The sequence below is a fragment of the Hippichthys cyanospilos genome, chromosome 9 (assembly GCF_059441005.1).
Source record: "Hippichthys cyanospilos isolate Australia breed blue-spotted pipefish chromosome 9, RoL_Hcya_1.0, whole genome shotgun sequence".
In the NCBI taxonomy this organism is placed as follows: Eukaryota; Metazoa; Chordata; class Actinopteri; order Syngnathiformes; family Syngnathidae; genus Hippichthys; species Hippichthys cyanospilos.
The window spans coordinates 8,152,487-8,165,756 of NC_142377.1; positions in this window are offsets into that span (position 1 = coordinate 8,152,487).

Here is a 13,270-nt window from a genome sequence, read left to right on the forward strand (position 1 = left end):
GAGTGCCCTGTTCTTGCATATCAAAAACAGTCGTCGCCTTAGCTTGCCGTGTTGAAATTCAGGAAGGGTGAAATTAGTCACATTTTTCTCTCGTTCTTATGATAAATACTTTGGGATTTCTCCTCGGCGAGGACTAAGAAAATACCCTGAGAAAACATTCCCATAGATGTTTTGAAATAAGGTTGCGCAGGATTACCAATTTTGCTTTTTCAGAAAGGAACAAAGTAAAACATAAGGTTTTTAAGAAAGTAACCTTCTAGTAACTCCTGAATTTTCCGTTCATGAAAAAAATGAATGAGAAATGCATGATGGTATCTATATTCTGAACGATATTATTGATTTGAATTAAAGTAGTCAAAATGTTAGTTTTAGAGGTGCCTATGATCAAATATTTACGAAAATAAAGCTGCCATGAGGGCAGTCAGTGTTTATGGACTTCGATTGTGGCAGTATTTTACAGTGTCTCCCCTCTTCACAAATCCCACCCGGCCAAATAGATCAGAGGGAAGCAGACGGAGTGAATTGGTCACACAATTGATTATTGGATTTATGTACAGCGTCTTGTTTATTTATAGCGCCTGGTTGAGAATATACTCGGTGGATTCTGTGCTTGTCCTCAATAAGAGATCAGCTCACATTTTTGGTCAAATGCTCAGGTTTGGATCATTTTTCTCGTGAAAAGTGTCCAGCTCGTGAGTGTTGCCCCCCCCCCCCCCCCCCCCCCACCTTTTAATTACCGCAAAGCTGCTTGATGAGTTTGTAGTTTGATTACCGTATTTTGTAAGGCGCACCTACAAGCCTTCAATTTTCTGACAGTACGCCTTATAATCTGGTGCGCCCTATACAGTGCATAAACCGAGAGTTTTCATTTTTGGGGGCTGAAAAAAATAAAACAATCGCCATGCAAATTCTTCAAATTTTACCTCTGCATTTCAGTTATAAATGTTTTTTATTATTATTGTTAAAAATGATATAAAACCATGTTTGAAAATCCGATATGCTATATGTGCTCCAATTTAGAAGCAATTTATTTGGAGCAAGTTGCTTAAAAACTAAGTTTCATATTTAATTGAATCATAATTCTAATCTTTTAATCTCTTGATTTGTCTTGACTGTGATCTAAACAGTCTTTGATTCTAGATGTATTTTTCCCCCTTTTTCAGATCGTACTTCCTGCTCTTTATTCTTAATTTCTGATTGAAAAGTTTGACTGATTTATTTGTTGACATTCCCTTTAACGCTGCTCCATTTAGTAGATTCACAATGCAACCCAAACCACTACTGCAGCTTCTGTTCTATGAACCTTATAATGTTGTGCGCCTTACAGTATATTTGAAAACAGTTTTAAAATAGGCCATTCATTGAATGTGCACCTTATAATCCGATGCACTTTATAGGGCAAAAAATACAGCACTTGGACTTGAGTAGTCAGTTTGTGTGCTACAGTGACTCCCTCAGGCAGAATTTGGCACCTGCTAAGCCTGCAAGCCCAACGTTCAGCAATCACATTTCCCAGACAGGTGGGAGCACCCAAGTGCAAGCAGAGTGCTTGTAAATGACTCCTTTTCATTTTTATCTTCAGCCCGAACAAACAGGGCTGGATGAAAAGTACAAATTTGCCTGTTCTTACTTACAGAACGTAACCAAAGGATAAGCTGATAAAAATAAAAAAGAGCTTAGCTTGTGAGTATTGTTGTTTCAACCAGTGTAGCTAGCTAAATGTTTGTGACTCCTCTGACCAATGGTTTGAGGAGATGATTGAAAATGTTTTGCAAAGTGACTGATTTTCGCGGCCGTGGTTGTTTGGGCCTATGAGTCAGGGTGACATGCGCTGACGTTCCCGCCGCGCGAGGCCCTGGCTTCCTGTGCGATATCGCTGATGCTAGGCCTCACGCAGGTGGGAGTTATTGTTGATAAGCTTTCTGTGCTGAACTGCATGTTGACTTCAACGTGTGCCAGGAGCAGCCTTCACGCTATTTTTAGATGGGTACAGCTGCTCCTGAGCGCCCACCTCTCCGAGCGGCCATTCTTTAGAGATTTATGGCACGGGCCCATTAGAAGCAGCTGTAGCGTCTTAACACTTGCGTGTCCGAGTCGCGCGCGGCATCGCATAGAAAGCGTTTACGACGCTGCCTAATCCCAACAGCTGACCCAGCGTGGAATGCGGTTATCAGGGAGCGGGATGCTGCCGGATGATGAAAACACAAGCGATGAGTAAGCCTCCGGTCACACAAGCACCTGAGTCCGACACAATCGAAATTGGTGGTGAGCTTTTTGTGAGCGGCACGTGGTGTCCCGGGTACAGTACAGTACGCTCATTTCACAGATGAAACAAAGCAAACGCAGGTTGTAGGAGAGCAAAGTTACACTGTGTTGCGTCCGTCGCCTAATCTTGCCACGTAGAAAACAAGAGATAAACTTTGTTGGATTTCTATGGCGAACTACTCAAAACCTACCCGGCTTCCTCTATATTTTTAAAATCATCATGTGTCAAAGACTGTTGTACTTTTCACCCATAGTTTTGCAATGAATCCATATAGTTTGGCTTCGTAAAAGCCATGTAGTGTTTATTTTGTGTTTTTATGGGTACAGAGCTGCTTCTTTTTTTTTTTTTTTTTTAATGTAAAGTTATGTCTTGTTGTGAAAAGCAAAACAGCTCTTATTGTGTTAGGTACTTCCCATTTTGCGTTTTCCAAGAAACCTAACCTGGAGTGGCTCTGTGTTCTTAGCCATGCACAGAGTGTACATGTGAATATTTTAAATGTAGTGAGTGTTAAATAATCAGCTTAACCTTCATTATTTAGGTTTATTGATTGTAAGCTTGTATCAGAGATGCTAGAATAACCTTTTCTTACAGTGAGCATGTAAACAAACTAGCAATGCGTATTGCATTAGTGGTTAGCATCTGAAGGGCATAAACATGATATTTTATTCTTTGAACAGTGTAATGTGAGCATATAAATTACATTTGGCACATTTCATTTAATTTCTGATTTAAAAAAAAGTTTTATGGTACCGATGTCCCTAACCAGGAAGTAAAATACCTCGTTTGCAGAGACAGCACTTCTCACTAAGACGTGTTGGTCCTATCGAATCAATCCCTGCGGAAACCCAGCATTCATAACAATAGTTCCACCCGCGGGTGAATTATTTACTACGGACATTGATTGTTCGGCTGTGTGCTTCCAAACACACGTTTTGCCCAACCTGGTGCAAAATCCTTTCTCCTAAGCTCCGGAACCAAAACGAAACTAAAAGACTTGGATAAGATTGTGTGTATTTTCTCTTGCACAGAGTTGTGAAATACTCCTGTCGTCATAAGCGCACTTCAAGCCATTTTCATCTACACGGGCGGGGCCGGTGAGAAAGCAGAATAAGCAAGTTGACTTTTCATGTCGCGGCCCCTTTAAGCTAGCGATCAGAGCATTAGCTCAAAAACATTAGCCTGCTAGCTTAGCATACCGTTTATTATACAGTATAACAGACAAATTGTACGCAGCTCTTTGTTGTATTTTACTTTAAAATAGCATTTTAAGCGTTTTTGTTTCTCTTTCAGTTTTACATTGAGTCATCTACTGTGACTGAAAGTGCAACAATCATCCACACATGTTATCATTTAAGGAGGCATCTATCTAACTACTGTGGCGATATATCAAGAGAAGAATTGGATACCTTATGCCTTCTATATTTCTTACCCAACTCAAAATGTTTAGCACATAAGATTATCAATAACAACAAATACCACACAATAAACCAATGAATATTAGTTGATATTTTCTCATTGTTTTCTACCGGTTGATTTACAACAAAGTAAAACTACCAATACGATGAGATTGCTGGTGATGGTGATGTTTTATTCAGTCAGGTGTTTGTGGGTTTGGCCCGCTAAATGTCGCACATCCTTGTTGTAGCCGTCAGTGAGTTTGTTGTCTGCATTATTCAACGGGACACCTTATCAGCCAGGGCAACCCGCACACCGTGTGTGTGTCGCACGATGATGTTCTGCAATGTTCCCCGTTAACGCTGGTGTCTATTACAGCAGCTCTCTATCCATTTATTGATGCGTCTTCCATTGATTCGTCCATTGATTTGCCCCGCAATCCATCACCCGTCTGTCTGTCTCAGCAGGCTTTCAAATGATCCATAAGATTGAGCTATTAAAGCGAGTAGTGGTGAAGTCCAAAGGCTGGTGATACATTCATGGAACGTGTGCGCTGTTCTTGGCTTGTCAGAAGCGTGCGACAAGGGTGTGATATTTATGGAATAGGAATAACATTCAGCATACGCAAACAACATGTAAAGGTGGGAATCCTTGGTTATGAGTTTTGAATGAGGAAATAACATGATCGGCTTACTTGTTGCGAGTGTTCATTCCACATCTTGGTTTCCTGTTGGGATTCTGCTCTTGAAGAAATTGGTAACAAAAAACATTAGGAGTTTTGTGTATCTGTAGAAAATCTACAAAAATAATAGAACATTTTTAAAATAAATAATTTCACATATTTCACAAAAAATATTTCTGTTATGGGGTTTCTGATTCGCATTGTTTCTATTTAACGAATAAAATATACACGATTGATTATAAGGTAATTTTACTATTATTATTATTATATTAGTGGTTCATTATTACTGCCCTTATTGCTCTATTACTGTTGTTTTTTTTTACTGCCTACTTTATTATTTCCTGAATTATGGAATGTAGTCTGCATGGGAAAGTGAACAGAATAAGAATTTCATTGTGTGGTATTACTATTCTTATGACAAGAAAACTTGAAATCTTGAATCTTGTCATTTATTCTTGTGCGGTATTTTGTCCAATCATTTGATCTTGACATAAAAGTTATTTCATATCAAATGGAAACCATTGAAAGAAGACACCAGGGAGCTGAAATTTCACCCAGGTGGTGACAACATGTCCGAGTTAAACATGGCACGACCACTTAGTAATCACACTAGCTGGAGTTTGTCATCCCTTGGATAAAATACTGCGAGAATTATGTAGAAAAAAAAAAAAATCAAAATATTACACAAAAGTTAAGAGAATAATACTGGTATGGAGGTATCCCGGCAGGTCCACCTAAGTAGGTCAAGATGTAAGCTTGCCATAGTAATGGCTTACCACTAAAATCATTTGGAATAATTATTGCATATTTTGCATAGCCATCACATCTCTCTTTGAGCAACTTCAGAGCAAAATACAGGTTTACGTCTGATTTTTTTTTTTCTAATAAAAGCAAGCATGGTCAGCTTTTGCAGGATAACATTTGCAGCATCTTGTAAGAAAAGACTTTGAACAAAGAACAAAGACAATGCCAGCAGCTGGAGGGAGCTTCAGATTGAGATGCAAGATGGATTCATATATATTCATGAATTCAGTTAGAAAAGTCAGACGTAAGTACTACCATTGTATTTTCCCTTCTAACTGTTTTAACTTAACTGAGGCACATTCAAATGAAATACAGCCACAGTGGTTACAGTCAATTCAGTGAGGTCAAGTGGTGATTATGGCAAATCTCTTAGATTTATGGATATTGGGGCGGCTATAATTTGTCCTTGAATGATTAATGATATGTTTAATTAAAGTGGAAATGTAGATAATTGAACTATTGACTGGCTTTGAGTTGTATTTGTCTTGCGTCTGAGGGAGGGCAGGAGCCGTAGCACATTTAGGCCGCGACCCTGATGAGTGTCCTTTTTTCCGCTACTTGATGAAATCTTCTGACTCACTGCGCTTTTTTGGGGTTAATTGTTCTCACTTCTTGCTCTTGCCTCAAGATAAGAACTACAAGCTCACAAGAAAAAAAGGAAGACCCGTAGGACTGCGTTTCAAACTATCGTGTTTTTTTTTTTTTTTTTTTTCCATGTCAGTCTGTGGCTACATGTCAGCAGCCGTCTAAAAGGTGCTGACAATGCGGTCCAGCTCCCTCTGCGTGAACTTAGATTTAGCTCAAGGGTATAGGCATCCTGCTAATGTGATGGAAGGCCGAGAAGGAAACAAATTGGCCTGACGTCTCCTACTCTGCCTTGTCTTGATTGTGTGACGACTTCAACTGCTAATATGCTACGATGGGTACTAGAACTGCCCCGCGAGAGTGTGTGTGAGAGACAGAGGGCGTGCGAAAGAGAGAGAGAGAGAGAGAGAGAGGGAGGGAGGATGGGGGAAGGGTTTCAGTTTGCAAGATCAGCACAAGTGGAATTGCATTGATTCAGTTAACTGCGGAGTTGGAGCGTGATGTGGAATTCTGTTTATCACGAGCGGGGTTACCGCCATAGACTACATTTTAATCTCATTCTCTATTGCGCTCAAAGATATTGCACCATTAAAATACACGGACTCCCATCTGGCCTTTCATATGTTGGGTTAAAGCAAAAGTGCTGTATAATTTCTTCTCAGAAGTGGATCGTTTAAATAGAACTGCTAGTTATTTTTCCCTTGAAAACATAGTATTTAAATAATATCAAGAAATATTTGTCAAGAAATGTGCAGCACAACAAGGTAATATTTTGGTTTTAATCTGAAGCAAAGATACTGGCCCCTAGTAAAAAACAAAAGAAATATATATATATATATATATATATATATATATATATATATATATATATATATATATATATATATATATATATATATATATATATATATATATATATATATACAGTGATCCCTCCTACTTCGTGGTCTCAGATATCGTGGTCTCAGTACTTCGCGTTTTTTTCCAGGAAAAATAAAAAATAATTTAGAAAATGTGCAAAAATGTACAAAAATTGAAAAAGAGCAAAAAAGTACATTATACAGTACGGTATTAATAGTAATATTAGTTAATATTAGTTAATATTAGTTAATAACTATGTTGAGAATTCTTTAAGCGTTAGAGTTCGTGACGTTTTTATCTTTATTTTGAAATGCATGCTTTTAATTTGTCGGGTCACGTTGCATTTCCGTTTCCTCTTTTACGTTCTCTGCGCGTCATTCAGCTCGTTACGGTGACGTAGTGAATGACAACGTAAGCTCATATTTATACATCTATACATCTGTAGCGGTATCACTACGTATATTTTAGGCATTATATTTTATTTTATTATATTTTATTTTAGGCAGTATGGGTCCATTTAGAACTTAAGAAACTAAAAGCCTTAAACGTTTTGCAATGAATCACTAAAACACAAAATAGCAAGGTTGATTCATCTTCCAATTAATGTGCTCTTATTTTGAAAATAAACCTGTAGGAACCTGAAATTGCCTCTACATACCCCAATTTGAGTGCTACTGCCCAACAAAAATACAGGATAAAATTCAAATAGTAATCACTGAATCTGCATGAGATTTAATGATAGTAAGTAAGTTTTTCTATTCTCTTTTTGTAAAATGTATATCGTACATTGGATGAGGACGTGGACGCAGTCTTGTATTTCTACCTTGAAGACAGTATCAGCACAAAGTGGCGCACAGATAGGACTCATATTTTCAGCCAGTGAGATATATGTTGTCAATGCATATTTTTTTTTCTTCATCCCCGAATGCAGCCATCTTGCTGTAGAACATTTCTTTCACAGGGTTTATCGCAGTGGCCTCATATTTCCCCTCTCTACTTTGTCATTGTGCTGAGCCGCACGCTTTTTGGTATTTCGGTATTCTTATCATTCTCCGCCAGTAAGAGGATCCATTTTACTTATTTGTTCCAAGTGTGGCCGTCGCCTAAGTCAATAACTCCGCAATGAATTTGAAGGATGGGGCGGCTAGTTAGCGAAGGTGATGCCACCGGTGGGGCAGGACACCTTTTTATCCCGAGTCAGCAAGGGTAAAATGTCAAGCATTTCTTAGGCAAGCGACTCCGCGGGGTTCTATTCAAAGCTTTAATCTTAAGTGAGAGCATTGCACATTGATATTCCATAGGCCTCTTTGCCCTTCGTCTCGCAGCTACTTTCATTTAGAGGACAGCCGTGCTGCACCGGAGCATGGGGATTGCTTTGTCAGACAGCCAAGAGGCAAAAGGCAAGGTCAAGCTCTCTTTGTGATGCCGCCTCACAATGGAGCCGAGGCATCACCTTTATGATGCCGTCACTGCTTTTTCTGCTCCGAATTTGCATCTTCATTAAGTCCCGGCGAGGAAAAATGATCTCTGCGCCTTTGCATTGTGCGGAAATACGCTCGGATTTGTGGTTGCTACGCTCGCTTCGCACCTCTGGGATTCGGGGTTCGTAACTCGGCTCGGGCTCGCGCTTGCGTGGGTTTTCTCGGGGTACTCCGGCTTCCTCCCGCACTCCCGCAAGATGCGCCAAAGGTTAATTGAAGAACATCGGCTTGAACATTCGATATCTTGTCTTTGCGGTGAATTGAATACAGGCCAAAAAGGATTTGTAATTCATTGTGTTCGGCTTTTATTCAGCCCCATCTTCATCGCGATTGGAGTTTGCATAGTAAGGGTTTGTTTATCAACTCGGTATGGATCAATTATCGGCTTGGCCAATGATTGCCGCAAATATTTGGCCTTTTTTATGAATAACATCCTCGCTCTTTATAAAAGTCCGATAGGCAATAATAAATCAATTTAAAACTCCGGGGAACTACTATCGAACTTGATATCGTTCCTTGCACATCCCGGTTTCAACATAGATCAAAGTTGGAGTTTGTGTTGTATATTAGTTTTTTATTTTGATGCCAAAATTTTAATTTTTTTCTGAAAATATATTGACTCCTAATACGGTATAAGTATCGGCTATAAAAATCATAACATACCTCAGTTACTCAAAACAATAGAAAAACGCAACATCAATACTGGATCTGAAAACTTAGAGAAGATCATCATTCACGACCTCATCCAAAAGACGCCATCAAACATTTGTGTCAAAATCGTGTGCGCAGAAACCCATAATCCTGCCACAAACTGGCCATGTAGATGCAGCGGCGATAAGCAGCATGTGATCAAGTAAGATGAGGCGCGAGGAAAGTGTGGGATGACAACACTGTCGCCACTCCTGTGGGAAGTCTTGTCACGCCACCTTTCCAAAGCTGATAAATCCACACAGACACATAAAACCTGTTTACGTGGAAGCGCGTAGCCCCTATCTGCGAGCCTGAGGACCAGGATCGCCTCCATTTCTCATGATCCCGTCTCAGTCCGCTGCTGACACAGATATACCGTGGAGATAGCGGCGCAGATAGGTGTGTGCGTCTTCGAGTAGCCCTGGAGGCGAGCTGCGTTGAAAACACAACGACTGAAGGCATAACTGACACACTTTTGTCATTCGCCTTTTATTTCTTTGAGGAGTTAACAGTAAGTTGTTAAGCAGGTTTCTGCCCCCTTCGAGTCAACAAATCCGTGATAAAGGAATATTCAACTTTAGGGGTGAAATAAGACCTCCAGTAATTGGATTAGCTCAGTTCAAAAAAATTCTTGGGGCATATTTATCTTGCCCTGGATACCTGCTAATTAGTGTGCAGCAACAATCGTTAACGCTCTGCATGACAGAAGAAGATACTTGAAACGCGGCGAGGCCCACTCCAAAATAAAGCTTATTCTGCCAAAAAACTAAAAAGACAGAAAATCTTCAGTCTTGCTTTTATTTTGAAGATGCACGTACACGTACTAAAAATACTCGATAGCTAATTCCCCATTAAAACTTTTATGATTTGTTTGACAGCAATTAAGACAAGTTGTTATATCCTCCCGACACTTGAAATTGTGCCAGCTACCGTAATGTATTCGGTATCGCCACAAAGATCCGCAGCCCTGATTTCAAAACCTGTTGGAATTAAGATGCTAGCGCAACCGGCTCAGGAGTAATGGTGATTTGAAAAACATTTCACGGGCCGGGTTAAACCTCTTGGCGGGCCGCGTACAGCCCACGGGCCGTACGTTCGACACCCGTGCTCTACTGAGCACACTCGGATTGAGTAGACTGAATCGAAAACAATAGACCAAAAACAAATGTCCACTACAGTGGACACACATTAATAAACTGGGTCTCAGAAGGATACAGTCCTGAATGATCTGTCAGGCGATTGGAGCTTGTTAGAACTTAGGTAAAAATGTTCCAAATTCATAAACTGCTTTGCCTGTGAGAGAAAGTTCAATGCTTGAGCTTTCCAGTTTCGCCTCCACCAATCAGCCGCCGGCAGCTTTCACAAACGCCTCAGCAGCAGCGAACGAATCAACACAGTTCAACAGCACATCTACCCTGACAACACAGCAAGGGGTTCCATTTTCTTAGTCGTCAATAAATACTAATCCAACGGGGTGGCATAATAATTCATTCAATTGATTCTTTAAAGAGAAAACTGAAGTTACAATAATCCCATTTCACACCTTCGGTCCTAGATGTCATAATCAAGTGTACTTAAAAAAAAAAACTGGCATAAAGTCATATAGATGCTGACAATGTTGTATGGACAAAAGGGTCCACACATGAGTCAAGGGTGTTCCTCTGAGGATTTAAATATAGCCCCGTGCGCCATTACTGCTGTCACTCACACGCTTGCGCTGCCCTTTTGACCTCACATTCACAAAAGAGACTGGAAGCTGACACTCGGAGAGCAAATGTTTTTCACCAGCGTAGTCAAATTGTGTCAGGCGTACAGCTATGGGGCTTTGGCCCATCAATAAACTTAAGGGAAATAAATCAATGATATTAATAAACTGCGTGTTTACCTCTACCAGGAAAGTTCTTTGACCTTTTTGTGAGTTCATTAGGCCAGTAGTTCTCAAATGAGGCTGCGTGATGGGAGTGCGTGAAGGCAATTCAGAGGTATGTTTGATGCGGGATCCTGCAGGTATGAGCAAATCTAGTTTAATGCTTTTAAAGCTGTGACAGGGACACAACTTTTTTCTTTTCAATTTAAGAGCAAATGAATCGCAGCATGAAATCATTTATTGCTAAATTATATTATAGTGGCTCCTTTGTAAAACGTTACATGCCTTTGTTTTGTTATTTTGTTTTGGATTAGATGATATATAATTCAACACATTTGAAACAGTCGTGGCTATGGATGGATATTTTAGTTTCATTTTTCTCAAAGGACATCCTTAATTACTGTATTTTCCACACTATAAGGAGCACTGGCTTATAAGGCGCACCTTCAATGAATGGCCTATTTTAACACTGTTTTCCTATACAGGGTGCACCGCAGTATAAGGCACATAGAATAGAAGCTACAGTTGGGGTTGCGTTATGCATCCACTAGATGGCGCTGCGCTGAAGGGAATGTCCACAAAACAATCAGATAAGTCAGTAAAACTTCATTAATAGAGTTATTGAGAAAATGCAAGGCTTTTAGATGTGCCTTATAGTTAGCCTTATAGCCTAAAGTACAGTGTAAAACTATACCTTACGGTACAGATCCAAATCAAGTTTATCATTGTGTACGCTTCAGTCGTTTTTCTGATTTGTTTTGAAAGCAGCGTAAACATGTACGGGAAACAGACAGATAAGGGGTCTCGCCAACTATTAAGACAGTTGAATGTTGTCTAACACCAGACGGTGTGTGGGCTCAGGTCAGAGCAGTTGGGTTTGGGTCAAAGGTCACCAGCATTTGTTGGTGTACAGCCTGAACGTGTTAGTACTGCTCAGAGGCTACTTCTTTGCACGTTTCACTTTCTCCATCTCAGAAAGCGTCATCATCTTGTCTTGTGTGAAAAATATTGGAAGAACACAATTGAACTACTTTAAAATCAACAGGTATATTGCCTTTATTTTATTAGTCATAAACATTCATGCCTGAGGCGAAAAGACATCTTCATTCAACTTCCTTTCCTGCTATTTGAAACAAACGATATTCTGTATTTGATTGAGTTGTTGTTGGTCAAAAGGACACTTCCTGTTGACCAAGAACAAGTTGGGTTTCACTTTAATGTAAATAAAAATAGATCCCCAATCCCCCCCAAAAAGTGATCCCACCCAAGGATGGGTGTGGAAAGGATTTGTCGGTATGCAAAGTGGTAACATGACTTCAAGTTTCACAGTCACCTCTGAAGAGCCATGAGAGACAAGTTATGACACTACAGAGAGGATAACATGACACATTAGTGGGAGCGTGACACACCCAGTTTCAAGCAGTCTTCTTAGACTTCTCGAGAACATATGACACCACTGCCATGTTGTCTTGTCAACCGTGTTATGGTTCTACAGTAATGCTCAACACAGATTAATAAGGGAACGAACTGCTTGAAGGGACAGTACACTTACTGTTTTCAGCCATTTTCCGCGGTAAAAAAAAAAGTTAATATTCCATCTTGACACCTAAATTATTTTTCATTTACAATTATCCATCCATCCATTTTCTATAGCTGCTTATCCTCACCAGGATTTCTGGCGCCTATCCCAGCTGTCTGTGGGTAGTAGGCGGGGAACACCCTTGGACCGGTTGCCGGCCAATCGCAGGGTACACAGGGACAAACAACCATTCACGCACCCAATCACACCTACAGAAAATTTAGTGTGTCCAATACACCTACCATGTATGTTTTTGGAATATGGGAGGAAGCCAGAGTGCCTGAGAGAAACCCAGGACGGCATGGGGAGAAAGTGCAAACTTCACACAGAGACCTGAGCATCCTGGAATTGAACTCGGGACTCTGAACTGTGAGGCAGATGTGCTGTGCACGCCGTGCCGCTCTTCATGTACAATTATTACCTTTACTATATTTTTCAGTCAAAAATGACATCGCTGGTGCTCAAGGCTCAGTAACAACCAATCACAGCTCACCTGCTGGTCATGTGACATCTGAGTTACTTGAGTGCACATCTGATTTTATTTTCAGTTGACTGCAAGTGGCAACATGTTTTGTTTGTTTTGTTTTTTTCAAAAATGTTTGTTTTGGAAAGAATTAGTTGTAATTGGAAAAAAAAATATTTGGTCATCAAATTAATTACAGAAAAAATACTTCCTGCTGAAAATGGCTAAATAAGTGGACTTTTTCTATTTCTTCTGAGATAGTTTATTTTTGTACGACCCTGTGAATTATATTATATTATATAGATTTTTTTTTTCATTAAGTCCAGGAGGTAGATCGTGTCACACCATCTGTTTTGTTTTGGCACTAATGACGATGCGCATCTGTATAATGCTTGACAAAATAAAAACGTAAAACGTTTTGGTAATGAGTCAATATATGACAATTTAGCAAGTGGTTACTTCATATTCCAATGAATTTGCTCTTGATTTGAAAAGAAAACCATACAGTACTAGTCCTCTCATGATACTAAATTAGATTTGCTGATACCCGCAGAATCCCTGTTAAAATCTCAAAACACCCCCTGAAGTGCCTTCACG